At 39.0% G+C, this 18,721-nt stretch overlaps 1 protein-coding gene across 34 annotated transcripts in view; it reads left to right on the top strand.

The window, feature by feature from the left end:
* The window catches only part of SYTL4 (synaptotagmin like 4), a 160,140-nt gene that overhangs the window by 31,142 nt on the left and 110,277 nt on the right, over nucleotides 1-18,721 (top strand). Inside the window, exons 2-3 of one of the 34 annotated variants that reach the window (XM_060407937.1) lie at nucleotides 207-311; nucleotides 1,252-1,410. The exons of 32 other annotated variants lie outside the window; for them this stretch is intronic. The gene's annotated coding sequence lies outside the window, so the exon portion shown is untranslated. Of the gene's footprint in view, nucleotides 1-206; nucleotides 1,411-18,721 lie in introns of all 34 variants that reach the window. One more of the 34 variants, XM_060407936.1, reaches the window with a different exon arrangement.

The raw sequence follows: 18,721 nt of genomic DNA, 5'->3' as shown, positions 1-18,721 counted from the left end.
GCTTCTGAAAGAGGGTCCTCAGAGCCTTCAGAAGGGACATAGAACGTTTCCATCTGTGATGGTTTGTAAAGGAGTAGAAAAGATGTCCCTCCAAGCCTTAACGTTGAGTAAGATAGTTGGAATTTTGGGTGCTAAAATCATTGGGTTAGAGTTTTGGCGACTGGAACAGGTGATGTTTCTAATTCACCAAACTTTTCTTCCTGCAGTATCCTGCCTGCTTCTCCAAGACCAGAGGACCTAGTGTTCCAGAATACTGCTTTGGGCAGGGTTGATCCTAGACCTTGTACATTTGTTGCAGAAATTAGTCTTCAGTACATATTGTACCTCTTGGCTTCTTTTCTGCTTCCCCTCCCCACCCCTCATAAGTCCATTAATTTTAAGGTGTTAATGGTCTTATGTGTTTACCCGATGGTGTGTGGAGAGAACAATAGTTAATGCAAAGAGTTGAGGCCCAAATGAAGTTTTCGGCTGTAGTTGTAGTTGTTGGGTGTTGGTTTTTTTTTTGCATCTGTTGGGAATTCTAATATTAAAAGACCACCAACTTGGCTTGTGAGACTTTTCCTGGCAGGGGATGAACATTTCTGATAGCATAATTTCAGGTGCCTCTCACTAGGTCAGAGCAGTGAAATGGAGTTTGGAGGCCTGTTCAGGGATAATTGGTCTGTGAGTGTATGTGACATTTCTGATTGATGCTTTCTGTGCTTTTCCCCTTAAAGCTGCTACTAATCAGGGTTGTTAGAATCCACTGAGCCAGGCACTGTGAGAAGTTCTTTATGTAATTACCTCACACAATCCTAATGATAACTATGTGTGAGGTACCACAATTATAAGCCTGAAGGCTTAGGCTTCTCTGGTGGCTCAGCAGTAAAGAATCTGCCTGCCAATGCAGGAGACACGGGTTCGATCCCTGGGTCGGGAAAATCCCGGGGAGAAGGAAATGGCAACCCACTCCAGTATTCTTGCCTGGGAAATCCCATGGACAGAGGAGCCTGGCAGCCTAATAGTCCGTGGGATGGCAAAAGAGTCAGATATGACTTAATGACTCAACAACAACATAATAAAAGGGGGACTCTGAGAGTTTTAAGTACTTTGATTCAAATCACCCAACTGATGAGGGCCAGAGCTGGGCCATCTAACTGCAGCTGAGCTGTATTCTTCTCCCCTATCACACCAACTCTGCTGTCTTAGATTTTTAGGAACACTAAATAGCTCACAGATGAGGGCTAAGTGATGAAAAATTTCCCTTCCAAGCTGAAGCCTAAGTTTTGTCCTTGATTCCACCTCGGAGGGACTGCAGAGACTTTGGAGTGCTTACCTCACTGATGGCTCACCCACTTCACTTCCACTGTGGGAATGCTTGCCACATTGCCACTATAAGCACATCACCCCCACCTGGCCCTGTGTACCCAGGTGAGTGAATCTCCAGGGCTATCAGCTCAGAGGGAATTGTCCTGAAGTTAGAGAAGGTGACCCTTGATTCTAGGGATGTGTGCTTGGCTCAATTTTTTCCTTTTCCACTAGGTAGGGTGTGGAAAGTGGTAAGGATTTCCCAACAGCCAGGCCAGAATGTCTGAGGCTTAGTGTGGGCTTGTTTTATCATGGAATGGATGGACCACCTTAGGGAAGAACAGTCCATGAGAAAATTTCCCTCCTGATCCCATCTCTGGGTCTTTGCTTAAATTACTGTTGTTGTTTTTTTTTTTTCCTCTCTCTCTTTTCTCTTTTTTTTTTCCCTGAAGCGATAACTTTGTCACCTGTACCTACTTCCCTGCCATTGATTCCTTTTCATCAAGATTTAGCTCTAAAGTCACCTCCTTTGGAACAACCTTACTGAACACACAGTTCCTTCTCCTAAGCAGAATTTCCAGATATTCTGTGTCCTAAAACTCTTTGTTTACACCTCAGGAAAATCCCTTAAAACCTCTCTCAGTTGATTTTCCTGGAAAAGGAAATAACAACCCACGACAGTTTTCTTGCCTGGAAAATCCCATGGACAGAGGAGCCTGGTGGGCTACAGTCCATAGGGTCAAAACATGACTAAGTGACTGAGTACGTGCTGACCACAGTTGGTTTTCCATCTCAAAGGTTGTAATCTAGGTCTAGATTGTAACAAGGTCTAGATCTGGAGCTCCCTTTGTCTTGAGCACAAGAGATTAACAAATATTTGTACAAGGACCTGGGGATACCATCCCTTCAAGGGCCGGAGGGCAGGTGATGATGGGATTGAAGTACAGAATCTACAGCTAGGACTTTGTACTTAAATGTCACCTTAGTGAGGTCATCCCTAACCACCCTAATTAAACTTATTTAAATAAGTTTTAAAGTTTTAAGTCCTTCCTTGAACATTCTATTGATATATGCCCCTTCCCTACCTTATTACTCTAAGGTAATATTTGTGTATTTTATTCATTTTTCTTTCTTGTTATTCTTTTTCTTTTCTTGTTTTCTTTCTCATTCATTTTTTTTTCTTCTCCCTGCATAGTATAAGTTCTATGTGGGCAGAGATTGCTGTCTGTTTCATTGACCAGTGGACCCCAGCATCCATGACAGGGCCTGGCACATTGTAGGTGCTTGCTAATATTTGTTAAATGAATTAATATATGACATCACCATTGTAGGAACTGGCACTCTTTTATGTTCTCCTGGACCGGAAACTTAAGTGTCCTCAGTCTGCCCCAGGCCCAGTTCTCATACAATTCTGCTTTGAGATTGCATGCCTGATGACAACCTTGACCTCCTTGGAAGTACTTCCTCTCTCCTTTTTTTAAGGCATGAGTCTCTGGATGGAAACTTCTAAAATTTAAAGTGGAAATGTAAAGATGCTGTGCTTCTTGTGGTCCGCACTAGGAAGAGGGTATGGCTTGTCAGATGTCTTAAGGCATTTATCCAGTGAGCTCAGTAAGAAGCTGGAGAAAGTTGCTGTGTGATAGGGAAGTGAACAGCTCAAAAGAATAAAAGATGCCTAACAAATTAAGCTTCTGGCCTCAAGTTACTCTTGATTATTGGATTATTTATTGGATTTATTGGATTATTGACTTTATGAAAAAGCCATTGCTGATTACTGGTTGTGTGGTACTTGACAAGTTTTATACTAGGAGAATTATACCATGTGAGGGAACCACTGTGTAACAGGAAAGAAAAAAAGTACTGTTCTATTTAAATGTTTTGAAACATTCAGAAAAAAAAAATAAGGCTAGAATTTTTCCAAAGACAGGCTGGAAGGAATTGGACTCTTGATACACTGGTAAATATGTGATTCTCCACCATTTAATGAATGATAGCTTCTCTGAAACTGGTTTGTACAAAAAACTTCTGTCCAGCCTCTTCTGCTCAATTTATCTCCTCAGTGTCTCGATATAGTGTAGTGACCCAGGGCTCAGTCCATGGACTTTTCTCTATACAGAATCTTTCTAGAAGCATTCATCCAGCCCAATGGTTTTAAATACCATCTGTCACTCCAGAATTTATGTCTCTGTCCCAAGCCTTTCTTCTAAGCTGCAGCCTCATAGATCTAATGAGCTATTAACCATTCCTACTTGGCTATCAAATAGGCATCTCAAACTTAACATAGCCAAAACAATACTCTTTAAAAATTTTTTATTGACATATAGATGATTTACAATGTTGTGTTAATTTCTGCTGTACAACAAAGTGATTCGGGTATACATATATATAGTTATGTATACATACATATATCTATAGAGTTATATATATATGCACGCATGCACACGCACACGCGCGCGCACACACACACGTGCACACACACACTATTTTTGGCCCTGCCACACAGCTTATGGGATCTTAGTTCCCAGACCACAGATTGAACCCATGCCCTTGGTATTGAAAGTGTGCAGTCCTAACCGCTGGACCACCAGGGAATTCCCTATGCATTATTTTTTTAAACATTCTTTCCACTTTGGTTTATCATAGGATAATTGAATATAGTTCTCTGCTATATAGTAGGACCTTGTTGTTATCTATTCTCTATATACTAGTTTGCATCGCTACTTCCAAACTCCCAATGCATCCCTTCCCCAACCTCCTCCCGCTTGGCAGCCACCAGTCTGTTCTCTATGTCTCTGAGTCTGTTTCCAAAACAGGGCTCGAGTCCTCCTCTCAAATCCCTAGTTCCTTCCCTCAACCCTCTCCTGTCTCAGTAAAATGACACCATCATCCATTCAAACCAAGAACCTACAGTCACCCTTGATTCTTCTCTTTCTCTCACCCCCTCCCTACACGCAATTCATCAGCAAATCCTGGCCATCATGTTGTTATATTCTGCCACGTCTCCATCTCCTCTGCCTGTCCCCCTAGTCCAAGCCACATGCTGCAATAAGCATCTTTGCACAGTGCTCAATGATGTATGTAGAGCTAGGTAAACACACAGGTAATTTCTGCTGGACAGCTTTCTAGTAGGACAGTTGTTGGGTCAAAGGAAATGCACATTTTAAAAATATGAATAGGCATCAGGAAAGTGGCATCCAAGAGGATTTACCATTGAGAGTGCTTTTCCTCATTCCTTTGCTGAGGATGGACAGTCTTTTTAATTTTTGCCAATCTGACAATGAAAAATAGTATCTAACTGATTTAACTTTCATTTATCTGGTCAGTAGTAAGGCTGAGTATCTTCATATGTGTTAGCTACTTGTATTTTTCCCAAGACTTCCCCTCAATATCCTTCCCACATTTCTCTTTTGGATTATATATTTCATTTATTTATAAGAACACTATTTTTTAGGGATATTTACCCATTGTCTGTTACACAGTGTAAGTTTTTTTTTTCTCTTTAGTCTGCCATAGTCATAACTTTGTTCATCATGTGTACCCCTCTTGTAATCAGATAAAGCATACTATAAAACATTTAAAAAGCATGTTCATTAGATTTGGCAATTAGGATGTCAGTGACGATATCAATGCAGCAGGAGGAGAGAGGCAGATTGTAGAGGGTTGGGGGTAGCATTTACAGGGACTGATAGGGAATATGGTACACGTTTTGAAGAGGCTTGGCTCTGATGGGAAGGAGAGTGTTTCCCATAGACAGTGGAGCACAAGGGAGAATAAAATGTTAATTTTGTTTCTTTTTAAATATAGGAGAGAGATGAACCCATTTCAGAGCTTGATTGATGCCAGGTTGGTTGATTTGGAGGACGAAGGAGGGTGGGGGCTTCAGCATGAAAGAGGTGAAAAGATGAGTCTTCAAAAAAGAGAGCTAGCTCTTCCCGTTGAGACAGGAGGGAATGAGAGCTGGACTGTTGGAGCTGTGGAGAAGGAAGGAACTGTGGAAGGACAGGATTTTGGAGGCGATCCCAACTGATGAGAGTGGTGATGGGTTGGAACAGCATTTGAGAAGGATGAATAGAGGAGCCCCTTAGCGGCAAACCATCCAGATTGCCACATCATAGTGAGCCCAGAGAGGCTTGGATAACTTGAATTTGTCTCCTTCCAAGTCACAGAACTCTATCCATTCTCTCCAGAAGCCCTCATCAGCCCAGGTGTAGAAACAAAGTGGAGACTATTTAGTTTGGGGGACATTTCTGGGTGGCTGTGGCAGAAGTATCAGAGGGTAGGAAATCGGACAGTGCTGCCAGAATAGTTGAACTGACGGACCATTGTGGCTTTCATATCTGAGTCTATCTAAACCTTACTTGATGTTTAACAATTCATAAGAGATGGAAAATTTCCTTGACTTCTTCATTGTTTCTTGTTTGTATCTCTGTCAACTCAGGCATAAGAATAGCTTCAGTGGGACTTCCCTGGTGGTCCAGTGGCTAAGACTCCTCATTCCCAGTGCAAGGGGGTCCAGGTTCGATCCTGATCAAGAAACTGGATCCCACATGCCACAACTAAGACCCAGAACAGCCAAATAAATAAATGTTTTTTTCTAATAGCTTTAGTATCAGTGTCTTTAAACTACTGCCTGTCACTTTTCAGAAAAATATAGGTTTATTTGGGCTTCCCTGGTGGTTCAGTGGTAAAGAATCTGCCTGCAGTGCAGGAGATGCAGGAGACTTGGGTTTGAACCCTGGGTCAGAAAGACCCTCTGGAGGAGGGCACAGCAACCCACTCCAATATTCTTGCCTGGAGAATCCCAGGGACAGAGGAGCCTGGTGGGCTATAGTCTATAGGGTCGCAAAGAGTCCGACATGACTGAAGCAACTGAGCATGCAAGCACACATGGGTTTATTTACTGAGAGTCAACAATGTGCCAGTTTCTAGACTAGGTGCTTGAGATGGAGTGTATAAAAAGGTAGATGATGCCCTTTTTTGGGAGTAGAACTTATTTCAACCAGGGAGTATATGTTTTAAAAAGGAACACATTTTATAATCAATGATTTAATTGCAATTGTGATAAGTTGTATGAAGTTTGTTTTTTTATAAATCAAATGTAAATTTAATTTTATTGGAGTAGAGTTAAATTACTGTGTTAGTTTCTATTGTACAGCAAAGTGACTCAGTTACACACGTATCTACTTCTTTCAAGATTCTTTTCCCATTGAGGTCATTACAGAGTATTGAGTAGAGTTCCCTATGCTATACTATACAGTAGGTCCTTATTAGATCAAAACTGCTTTGCATTTGCTAGTGAAGTGTGAGAGTACTTCTTACATCTTCCCTTTTAAAATTGAGTGTTGTCTTTAAAATTTTGCTTAATTGATAAAGTGAAAGTGAAGTCGCTCAGTTGTGTCCGACTCTGTGCAACCCCATGGCCTGTAGCCCACCAGGCTCCTCCGTCCATGGGATTCTCCAGGCAAGAATAGTGGAGTGGGTTGCCATTTCCTTCTCCAGGGGATCTTCTCGACCCAGGGATCAAACCCAGGTCTCCTGCATTGCAGGCAGACGCTTTAACCTCTAAAAAAATCTTTATTACTAGTAAGAGTGAAACTTTTTTACATCTATTGGTCATTTGACCTTCTTCAAGAATTCATGCTCTTTATTTATTGTACACCTCTCTCTCCTTACTTTGAGTAGATCTTTCTTTCCATGTTTAAAACCTTTAGCTACCTTTCTCTCTCTCCTCCCTTATCTCTGGCACATTGAAATATACTTTACCCAGTTTTTCTGGCCATTCCCTCTTGATCTGCTTTGAACTTCTTTCTTACCTGCTTTGGAAATGTTGGTGTGCTTAGGGATCTGACTACATTTTTATTACTTGACCCAATAAAAGATAACATATAAGTAATCCATTCTCCTCTCCATATCCTATTTCTCACAGGTAACAATATTAAATTTGTATCCCCTTTCAGACATTTTCCCTGCCCATATGAAATATTTCCCTCCTTCCTTCCATTCATCTATTCATCCATCCTGTCTGCAGTTATATGTTACAAAATACAAACGGAATTATCATATGTATGTTCTGGAATGTAGTTTTTACTTAACACTTGTGGCATGCTTTCAGTGTTAGTATATGTAAAACTATCTCGCTCTCTTTTCTTGGCTGCACTGTGTGTCATGTGGGTTCTTAGTTCCTTGACCAGGAATGGAAGCCTTGTCCCCTGCAGTAGAAGCATGGAATCTTAACCACTGGGCCATCAGGGAAGTCCCTTACCTCTTTCTTTTTAACAATGACATTGCATTCCATAATATGTATGTGCCATAGTTTATTTAATCAGTTTTGTATTGATGTTTAAATTGTATATATTTTTTTGCTGGTTTAAACACTGAACATTCTTATGATATATATTTGTGCATCTACTTGACTATCAGGAGGATAAGTTTTTCAAGATGGAATGGCTCCATTAAAAATTAGTCAATGTTGCTAAAGATTCAGAGATGTCTACAATAATAAAAACTGACTACTATCCATTGGATTTAGTAGGTTGTTGGTGACCTTAGAGCAATTTCAGGGGAGTAGGGGGGGAATGCTAGACTTTGATGGGTTGGGAGATTTGGGGTATGAGGAAGTGGAAGCAGTGGATATGGACAATTCCTTAGACAAATTTGTCTCTGAAGAGCAAAGAAAGGTGGTAGTAGGGGAAAAATTGAAATCCAGAGAAGTTTTTTCTTTTCTTTTTTTTTTTAAATTTAGGAAGGCTTAGATGTCTTCAAAGGCTGATGGAAAGAGATAATTGATAGAGCAAAGTCCTTACCAAATAAAGTCCTTATTCCAGTTGGGAGAGGATCCCAGAATGGAGTGGAGAGATTACCCTTAAACAAGAGGAAGGACATTACAGTTTTGAAGGAAAAAAAAGTGAATAGATATAGGTAATGATAAGTTTATAGATTTGGTGGCAGGAGCTTGTCTGATGGTGTTTGTATTTCCCTATGATGGAAGAGGAAAGGTAATCCTCTTAGAGCAAGGGGTTGAAGTGGAGCAGGGTTAGGGATGGAGTATTGAGGTGCTTGTGGAAGTTTGAAATACTGTGATGAACAGGAGAGCAAGCTAGGACCACAGAAGCATAGCTGGAGTGTCAGGCAGTGTTGAAGTGAGCTTGGCAACCAAGAATTCATATTGGTCATAATCCACCATATTGTGATTTTTTTTTTTTTCTCCAGCAGATCTCAGTAGTCCCAGTGCAGCATAAAGCACAACAGTTGGGCTCTTCCAAGGTTACGTTTTTATTAGATAGTTGCAATGAAATGGGTTATTGAGGATGATGACAAGAGTGCAGTTGAAACAATAGAATCCAAACTGTCTAGGAAAAGAAGTGAAGACAGGAAGGAGCTGACAGAGCGGAAGTGAAAGGTCTATGAGGACTACCTCCCTACCATGAGGTCTGAGAACTGGTGTAGGGCTGGGAGAGGTCATTGAATGAAGAGGCCAGAAGGACAGGCAGCTGTAGCTACAGTGGGGTATTTGACTTAATGATGTCAAATGTAGTGAAGTCCTGGGTGATAAACTTTTGGGTGTGGCTAAGTATGATCTATGGTATTTTTAATGCCAGCTCAGTCATTCAACAAGCATTTATTGTGTGCATATTATGTACCAGACAGCACTCTTGGCACTGAAGGGCACAGAAATGAACAAAACAAAGCCCCCTCTCTCATATAGTTAATTGTCTAGTGAGGGAGATTATTCATTTTTCTAAAGTGAAAGGGCACCTCATTGATATGCTGATTACTGATTGTGTAGTTCTGTTTAGAAATAGTAGTAATACCAAGGTCAAATGTTTATGTATGTGGGGCTAGGAAAGTCCGCCTAGACATAGTGCCTTGCTTTATTGTAAATTACGTTAACTGAATAATGAAAATTAATTTATCTTCCCCCCTTGGAACTTTTAAAGGTACTTCATATGCTGTGTCACAATTGAAGATAAAACAAATATATGCACATGAAATTTGAATATTTAGCAGTTTAAAATTTTTTATACTTTTTTTAGTAGTTTTTATAGTATTTTTTACTATAACCATATGGTTTAGAAAATATATGAGCAAATTGAAGTTTTGACATCTTACTATGAAATTTGAGAAATCAAATCAGCATTCTTGCCCAGATAGAAAGTCACCATACGTCTCTGCAGGGAAGTAGCTGACAAGCATAAATATTAAGCAAATATTAGTAATTAGAAATGATCAGTTTAAAAGATATTTATACACTGCCCCAGACTGCATTTCAAGTGACTCATAAAGATACATAGTGAACTATACATGACAACTATTTTTAGTAGTTTTTATAGTATTTTAAGCAATATTAGGATATTGTTTCTAGCTATTGACCAGATGTTGATAATACATGTACTAATCTTGTTCTAGGGATTTGATATAATGTGTAATTATGATTAAGCAGTTTAGGAGGCCAAGAGAGCCTGTACGTTAATATTGTATCTTTATTTTATAGTTTCCAATTTATACCTACTCTTCCACTTACATATACTCATATATACATTTATTAATGTTATATCTGAAGGAAATTAGCATTTATTTTATGTCTTATAGTCCTTAAATAACACTTTAAGATTATCTGCCGCATATACAGTTCAATTCGAGTTCGACTACAGGTTATTTCATTGTGTTTAAAGTTTCTGTGGCCATAGCTAGATCACAGCATCCCTAAAATTAAACAAGAAACCAAATGCATGAAATCACAGCTGCGTGTGAACATGGGTTGGATTAGTCATGAGCCATCATGATTTCTCATTTAAGGGGACTGCGTGGGTGATTTTTAGATGATGTGTCCTGCACGAAAGAATTAGATGCTAGCTAGAGTTCAGTTTAGAAATCCCCACCATCTGTGACCCAGGCATGAGAAGAGGGTCTTCCCTGAGGGGCACGCTGCTTTATCAAAGCTGGTTGACTAAGGAAAGATAATGGAGTTTCACACGGCGATGGTGATAAGGCTTATTAAAAACTGACGTGTCAACTCTCACTAGACTTAAAAAGTGTTTTACACATATAAATGACCTGGGTTTTAAAGCATTCTATTCTTTTTCGTGTGTGCTCAGTCATGTCTGACTCTTTGTGACCCTTTGGACTATAGCCTGCCAGACTCCTCTGTCCATGGAATTTTTCAAGCAAGATTACTATATATGTAGATTTGCTCCACTGGTGGGCTTGTGGGGGTCTGGAGACCCTAGCTGACCACTGGGAAGCCTCAGTTGCCCGTTTGTTTTGGAGCCTTGATTTTTACTCTATTTTGTCTCTGCTCTTGCTTTTTTTCTTTTTGATACTGTTTTTTAAATTTCTGCTATCTTGTTCTATATATCTTTATATTCCCTGGTGGCTCAGATGGTAAAGCATCTGCCTGCAGTGCGGGAGACCAGGTTCAATCTCTCAGTCGGGAAGATCTTCTGGAGAAGGAAATGGCACCCCACTCCAGTACTCTTGCCTGGAAAATTCCATGGACGAAGGAGTCTGGTAGGCTACAGTCCATGGCGTCATGAAGAGTCGGACACGACTGAGCGACTTCACTCACTTCACTATGTGTCTTTATGAGTCACTTGAAATGCAGTCTGGGACAGTGTGTAAATATGTTTTAAACTGATCATTTCTAATTACTAACATTTCCTTAATATTTATGCTTGTCAGCTGCTTCCCTGCAGAGACGTATGGTGACTTTCTATCTGGGCAAGAATGCTGATTTGATTTCTCAAATTTCATAGTAAGATGTCAAAACTTCAATTTGCTCATATATTTTCTAAAGCATATGGTTAATAATAATAAAGTTAAACAGCTATCAAAACTGAATGCTTATTCTAGACCAGGCACTATGCTCTACCCTTTACTCATGAATATACTTGAATCCTCACAGCTTTAAGTGGCTCATTATTAATCACTTTTTGCAGATGGGGAAACAGATTCAGGGAGGTTGAATAACTGGCCCAAGGTCACACAGCTAAAAAGTAGTGAAGCTATGATTTGAAGGTTCTAGATCCAGTCCTTGTAGGCACTTTTCTATGCCGTACTGCTCTTAATTATAAACCTAGCAAATCAGAACTCCAAGTCCTAGTAGAAGAGGCTGTTCTGTGTTATAGAACATCCACAGGTCTGGCAGGTTTTATCTCAGTGTTAAATCTTCAGTATGGCCCCTTTCCATCTCTTCTATCACTGCCCTCTGATTTGGGCTCTCATCATCTTCCCCCTGGGTTTATGCTAGATCCTCCTCAAATCTATATTCTGCAAAATTTTCAGAGTGATCTAATGAGTCCTTGCCTTCCCGAAAAGTCTTCAGTCATTCCCATTGTCCAAGGTTAATTATCCATGTCTCTGAGTATAGCATATCAAGCTCCTCCTTTGATCCCCATTTGCCTCTTCCACATCCTTCCTTACAATTTGCTATACAATATCGCTGCACTTCTTGCCTGTACCACATTGCTTTGTGTCTCTATGCTTATGCTTTTGCTTTTGTAAATGCTGTGCCCTCTACCTGGTTAACCATCTGATAGATATTTACAACCATTTCATGTGCTACTGCTGTTTCATTCTACTTCCCTTTGTCCAAGCTGGAATAGATGCCCCAACTTGGCATTCTCATAATACCCTGTGTTTATATTTCTTTGATTACCATGTTCTGTTATGACTGTCTCTCTAAATATTTCCTTTGATAGACTGTGTGTTCTTTGTGAGCAGATACTCTGCATTGTTTTGTGAGCACGGCATTTAGCACATAGTTGGCCTTCCTAAATAGTCAGCAGTTCTGTAAACAGTGCAGAATACAGAGCTCCATGTCAGGGAAAGAAGTAGAATTTCGAAGGCCTGGAACCACACAGACATTCAGAGATAACTACCAGTACAGGGGAGGGAGATCTCATAGAATAATCTTTGGGGCCAGATACATTTACATCATTTAATCTAGGAGCCAGAAGGGACTTCAGGGGACGAGAGTGGGAATCTGTATCCAAGAAAAATTGGAAAAATCTGAGAAACCAGACTTAGCACCTTTGCAATTTGAATCTACCTGAAATTTGTCTGAGCAACCTTGACTAGATATAGAAGACAGACACATTTTAATAAACATTTAGATTTCTTTTCTTGGACAGACATCACCTTAAAATTGAAAGGGATGATTGATAAAATAGCCAACACAGTATCCTAATGTAAAACTTTTGTTGACTGTAAGCAATGTTGCATGTCACTCGGCTGTTACCAGCCAAGAGGATGTTGTCAGTTGGTGCCTTTGTGTATAGATGGCTGGATCCAAACAAGGGGATTTAGAGAAGCCCTGCATCCCTGGGAACTTTCTTTTCTACATGGAAACTTTTTTGGGGGGCAAGGGTGAGTTTGGCAGACTCACCACATAACATGTTTTGGTTTCATTTCTTTATGCTCTAAAATCCTCTCTCTCACACCTTTAGATTTGAAAATAATTAGTTTTTTTTTCCTCCAAAGTGGGCTGGATTTTGCTAGGTATGCTTCACTCATGTTTTGGAAACCTGCACACATAATAGGTATTAATTCTGACTGCGATAGATTGGTCTGCTTCAGATATGGTAATTGCCTTCATCACAATTAGCTAATAGAGTCCACTGTGGAATGTACCTTATGGCAGCATGATCTCCATTCATTAAGCTGCTCTGCTTGCATCTGGGCAACTGCGTTACAGTCATCAGAATGATTTATTCTTTCCTAATTAACATATAACTATATGTAAGCAGAATCATGATAATACATGGCAATTAGTAAGAATTGTTTCTCTTCACCCTCCTTTAAGCAAATTGTTTCCCAACTTTTTGATCACTCTCCATTACCAGCAAAATTTTTGATCACCTCTAATATACTCAAGGGCTTCCCCGGTGTCTCAGTGGCAGAGAATCTGCCTGCCAAGGAGGAGACCCAAGTTCAATCCCTGGGTGGAGAAGATTCCCTGGAAAAAGAAATGGCAACCCACTGCAGTATTCCTGCCTGGGAAATCCGAAGGGCACAGGAGCCTGGTGGGCTACAGTCCATGGGGTCATAAGAGTTGGACATGACTTAGCAACTATACAACAACAACAAATACACATAAATTTATTTACAAACTATATATTTCTGACTGTCCCAATATTTTATATAAGGCATTTACAAAAATAGAAGTAAAGAAGGGTATGAGATGAAACAAACCCTCTTTAAGATTAATTTTAATATTAATAGTGTAACAACTGCTGCTCTCACTTTGAGAGCAGTGACACTGTGGTCCTTCATTTGAACAAAATCTTGGTTTATGGGATATAGCTACCTGAGGGTCTGATTCTAAGTTGTTTATCTTAATATTTGATTTTTTAAAAATTATTTTTGGTTGTGCTGGGTGTTTATTGCCATGCAGGCTTTTTCTTTGTTGCATCAAATGGGGCTACTGTTTGTTGCAGTCCATGGCTTCTCATTGAGGTAGCTTCTCATGCTGCAGAGCGCAGGCTCTAGGTCGCCCAGTCTTCAGTAGCTGCAGCATGTGGGCTTAGTTGCTACACAGCATGGGATCAGGTGTCAAACCCGAGTCTCCTGCATTGGCAAGCAGATTCTTTACCACTGAGCCACCAGGGAGGCGCCTGTACTTGAGTTTATGACTGTTGTAGCTGAGAAAGGATACCTCACAAAACATATAAATCTAAAAATTAAAAAGTGCCTTGTTGGATGCACTTACTAAATAACAGTATAAATATTAATTTCAGGAAACAGTTATGCAGACATTTTGTTGTTGTTCCATCTTCTCAGCTCTCAGTATGCTGTCTTTTTGTCTTTTTAACATACGGTTCAATACTCATGGAATATCTTCATTTGGAAGGGTTAGAAGATGAAATACATCTCTTAGGTAATAAGCAACTAATAATAGAAAAAATTTCCAATCTACTCTGTATTCTTTATAAAAGCCCCTTTGATTAAAAAATATTTTACTGTTTGAATGCATTTAAAGTCTCCTACTGCCTTAGAGGTATTTTGGGAGTGTAAAGCTGCTGGTTACAAAATGTTTAGTTACATTTAATCTTAAAACTTTAAAAAGTACGTTTTTAAGTCATCATTTACATACAATAAGCTGTGCATAAAGTATACAATTTAATAAAATTTGACATCTCTGTATATCCATGAAACCATAACCAAAATCAAGAAAGTAATCATCTCTATTACCTTCAGAAGTTTTCCTTTTGCTATTTTGTAATCCTTCCTTGGAGGAACGTGGTGGGCCATAAGAGTTGGATACCGCTTAGTGACTAAACAAACCACATTAATCCTTCCTTCCTGTTCATCTCTGTGTTATATCCCTGTTTTCTCACAACCACTGATCTGTTTTCTGTCACTATACATTATTTTTCATTTTCTACCAGTTTTATGTAAATGAAATAATGTACTACTGTGTGTTCTTTTTTGTCTGATTTTTTTCAGTCAACATAATTAGTTTGATACTCGTCCATATTGCTGTCAGTAGTTCAGTCTGTTCTGTTGTTGACCAATGTTCCATTATATGGTTATACCTCAAGTAAGAAAAATCCATTCACCTTTTCATGGGCATTTGGGTTGTTTCCAGTTTTTGGCTATTATGAATAATGCTGTTATTAACATTCACATGCATGTCTTTGCATGGACAGATGCTCTTGCTTTTCTTGGGTTAATACTTAGAAGTGGAAAGTCTGGGCCATATGGGAGATATATATTTACCTTTTTGAGAAACTACTAAAATGTTTTCCAGCATGGTTGTATCATTTTATTAATACATTCCCACTGCAGTGTGTGAGAGTTCCAGTTGCTTCAAATCTTGGCCAACATTTGTTACAATTTTAGTTTTAGTCATTCTAATGAGTGAGTAGTGGCATTTCGTTGTGATTTTAGTTTGCGTCTCACTAAGAATTAATGATGTTGAACATCTTTTCAGATGCTTATTTGCTATTTAAATGTCTTTGGTGATACATTTGCCTAAATTTTTGGTTCATTTAAAAAGTTTAGAGTTTTTTTGTCTCCAAAATCTTTATTTAAGTAAAGATAAACATTAACACACATAAAGCATTGATTTTTCTTGGCTCTTGTGTCCCAATCCTGTGTTTCTTTTTTTTTGGTGGGGGTGATTAGCAAGAACTACTCTTTTTTTGAATTGGAGCATAATTGCTGTACAGTGTTGTGTTTCTGCTGTACAACAGCATGAATCAGCTAAAAGTATACGTATATAGCCTCCCACTGGAGCCTCCCATCCCTCTAGGTCGTCACAGAGCACTGAGCTGAGCTCCCAGTGCTATACAGAAGCCTCACACTAGCTAGCTATTTTACGCAGGGTAGTGTATATATGTCAGTGCTGGTCTCTCAATTTGTCCCACCCTCTCCTTACCCCACACCATGTCTGTTCTCTACATCTGCATCTCTATTCCTGCCCTGCAAATTGGTTCATCAGTACTGTTTTCTAGATTCCATATATATGTATTAATATGCAATATTTGCTTTACCCATTCTGCTAACTTCACTCTATATGGCAGATAAGTTCATCCATATCACTACAAATGACAAATTTCATTCCTTTTCATGGCTGAGTAATATTCTATTGTATATACATACCACTTCTTTATCCATTCATCTGTTGCGGGACATCTAGGCTGCTTTTATGTCCTGGCTGTTGTAAATAGTGCTGCCATGAACACTGGGGTACATGTTTCTTTTTGAATTATGGTTTTCTCAGGGTGTATTCCCAGTAGTGGGATTGCTGGGTCATATGGTGGTTTTAATTTTAGTTTTTAAGGAATCTCCATACTGTTATCCATAGTGGTTGTATCAATTTACATTTCTACCAACAGTGCAAGAAGGTACCTTTTTCTCCACAGCCTCTCTAGCATTTACTGTTCGTAGATTTTTTAATGATGATGGCTGTTCTGACTGGTATGAGGTGATACCACATTGTAGAGTGTAGAGTTTTGAGAGTGCCTTACATGTTCTGGATACAAGTCATTATCAGATATACTGTTTACAAATATTTTCTTCCAGTATATATAGTTTTTTTTTTAAATTTTTCTTATTAGCATTTTTCAAAGAGCACAGTTTTTAGTTTATGTTTTAGCAAGTTCTGCATCACATTTTTGGTATTATATCTAAGAAATCTCTGCATTTTTTGCATATGTCTACCCAGTTTTCTCAGCACCATTTGTTGGAAAGACTGTCACTTCTCCACCAAATTCCCATGCATCTTTAAAAAAATAATTTTATTTTTGACTGTGCTGGGTCTTCATCGTTGCATGCAGGCTTTCTCTAGTTGCGGTGAGTGAGGCCTACTCTGTGTTGCTGTGTGCAGGCTTCTCATTGTGGTAGCTGCTCTTGTTGTGGTGCACAAGCTCTAGGCAGGTGGGCTCTAGTAGTGGTGCTTTGCCTCAGTAGTTCTAGCACATGGGCCTAGTTATTCCACGGCATGTGGGATCTTCCTGGACTAGGGATTGAACCCATGTCCCTTGCATTGCTAGGCAAATTCTTAACCACTGGATTACCAAGGAAGCCCCTCCCTTACATCTTTATCAGAAATTAAGGGACTATAAACATAAGGATTTATTTCTAGACTCTGCTCTCTTCCAGTGTCTACCTGTATGCTACTAAAACACTCCCTTGATTACTGTAGATTTATAATAAGTCTTGAAAACAGATTGTGTAACTCTTCTAATTTGGTTCTGTATATGTCTTGAACGTCACAATATGTTTTATAAATTATTTTGCTTTAAGGAGTCAATTATATTTCTAAAGGAAACATAAATAAGAAAATAATATTTTTTACCTGCATATTTTGGAGTAGGAAATGGCAACCAACTCCAGTATTCTTGCTTGGAAAATTCCATGGGCAGAGAAGCCTGGTGAGCTACAGTCCATGGGATCGCACAGAGTCGGACACGACTGAAGCGACTTAGCAGCAGCAGCAGCAGTGTTCTTCATTACTTTTTATAGATCCATATTTCTATTATTTCTATCTGGTATTATTTTTCTTCTGCCTGAAGGACTTCCTTTAACATTTTTTATAGTTGCAAATCTGATTGTGATTAATTCTTTCAATTTTTACATTAAAAAAAGCCTTTATTTCACCTCTGTTTCTGAATGACATTTCACTGGGTTTAGAATTCTAGATTGGCAGATAATTTCCTTTCAGTGTTTCAGAGATGTTCTGCTGTCTTCTCGTTTGCATTGTTTCCAGTGGTAAATTTACTTTCATCATTATCTTTATTCTTCTGAGTATGGTATGTTGTTTCTCTCCTGCCTCCCACCTGCTGGCTGCTTTTAAGAATTTCTCATTATGTCTGGTTTTAACAATTTTGACTATGCTGTCCCATATGGTGCAGTTTTCTTTCTGCTTCTTGTGAAATTCATTGAGCTTCTTGGATCTGTGAATTTGTATTGTTCATCAAATTTAGAAAAAACTTGGGCCAGTATTTTCTCAAATATTTTTTCAGTGCCCTCATTTCCTTTGATGACTCCAAAGACATGCATATTAGGCAGCTGAAAGTTGTTACACTGCTCATTAATGCTCTGTTTTCTTGAGTTTTTTTCTGTTTCATTTGAATAGTTGCTATTGCTGTCAACTTCAATAATCTTTTCTATTACAGTGTGTAATGTGCTATTAATCCAATTCTGTATAATTTTCATCTCAGACATTGCTTTTTTAAAATTAATTTATTTTAATTGGAGGCTAATTACAATATTTTGGTGGGTTTTGCCATATATCAACATGAAGACATTGTTTTTTTATCTCTAGGTTTGATTTGAGTCCTTTTTACAAAACCTTTCATGTTTTTATTTAGCTTTTTAACATATGGAATGCAGTTATAATAACTCTTTTAATGACTTTGCTAATTCTAACATTTGTGTCCATTCTTGGTCAGCTTTTGATTAATTTTTCCTCTCAGCATGGACTGTATTTTCTGCTTTTTTGCATGCCTATTTATTTTTTATTGGGTAGTAGATATAAATTTTACCTTGTTGGGTGCTGATATTTTTATATTAGTACAGATATGCTTGAGCTCTGTTCTTGGATGCACTTGAGTTACTTGAAACAGATTAATCCTTTCAGGCTCTTCTGTTTCGATTTGTTAGGCAGTGCACAATCTAGGACTAATTACTGCCCATTATGGAGGCAAGACCCTCTGAGTACTCTGCCCAGTACCCTGTCAATCATGAGGTTTTCCAGTTTGACTGATGGAACAGGCACTGTTTCTGGTCATGTTTGAGTGACAGGCACTGTTCTTTTGAATCCTTTCAGCTAGGGTTCTTTCTCGGGCCTAGTGTAATTTCCTCACAGGCATGCCACATTGTTGACGTGTCCTTTGCTGAATATGTGAGGGAGGCCCTCTGTAGACCCTCTGCACTTCTCTCTGTGTGACTCTCTCAGGCACGCTGTCCTATGAACTCCAGCCAGACTCCC

The sequence above is a fragment of the Ovis aries genome, chromosome X (genome assembly GCF_016772045.2).
Source record: "Ovis aries strain OAR_USU_Benz2616 breed Rambouillet chromosome X, ARS-UI_Ramb_v3.0, whole genome shotgun sequence".
In the NCBI taxonomy this organism is placed as follows: Eukaryota; Metazoa; Chordata; class Mammalia; order Artiodactyla; family Bovidae; genus Ovis; species Ovis aries.
The sequence above is the reverse complement of the archived record's forward strand: the minus strand, read 5'-3'. Positions and strand labels throughout refer to the sequence as shown.